A 545-nucleotide genomic window follows, 5' to 3' on the forward strand; every position below is an offset into this window, starting at 1 on the left:
CCCCAGGGACGTCCCCGGGCGTTCGGGCGTCCCCTCGTCTGCTGCGCCAGGGAGGGCTCCGCGCCTGCCTCCTCCCGCGGGGGGCCCTGCGGAACTCTGCGCATACTTCCCGCTTGTCTCTCTTCCCCCGGGCCTCGGAGGGTGCCCCAGGCTCCGGTTTCCCGGGCTCCGAGCCCGCCTCTGACCCCGCCTTCTCTCCCGCTTCCCTGACGTCGAGCTGGGCCCGCTGGAGGTCTCTGAACGCCGCGTGTTCCCCGGGGAGAAACGACTTGCCCGCGGGTGCAGTACAGGGTCCGGTGACATGGATGCGGGGGAGGAAGAGTTAGGGGCTTGAGGGGCGGCGCAGAGGTGAAGACAGAGACACAGAGAGAAAGCGGAGATAGGCACTGACTGCCCCGCCCCAGCCCTTTCCAGCCCCAAACCGGGCTCCCAGGGACCTCGACCCCCTCCTCCTGATCATGCCCCGCCCCATCTCTTCCCCAAGTCCCCGGACTCGGGTTCTAAAGTTGCAGGCCGGAGAGTACGGAGGATGATGGGGGCTCCGG

The sequence above is a fragment of the Bison bison genome, unplaced genomic scaffold (assembly GCF_000754665.1).
Source record: "Bison bison bison isolate TAMUID 2011002044 unplaced genomic scaffold, Bison_UMD1.0 scf7180017864492, whole genome shotgun sequence".
Classification (NCBI taxonomy): domain Eukaryota; kingdom Metazoa; phylum Chordata; class Mammalia; order Artiodactyla; family Bovidae; genus Bison; species Bison bison.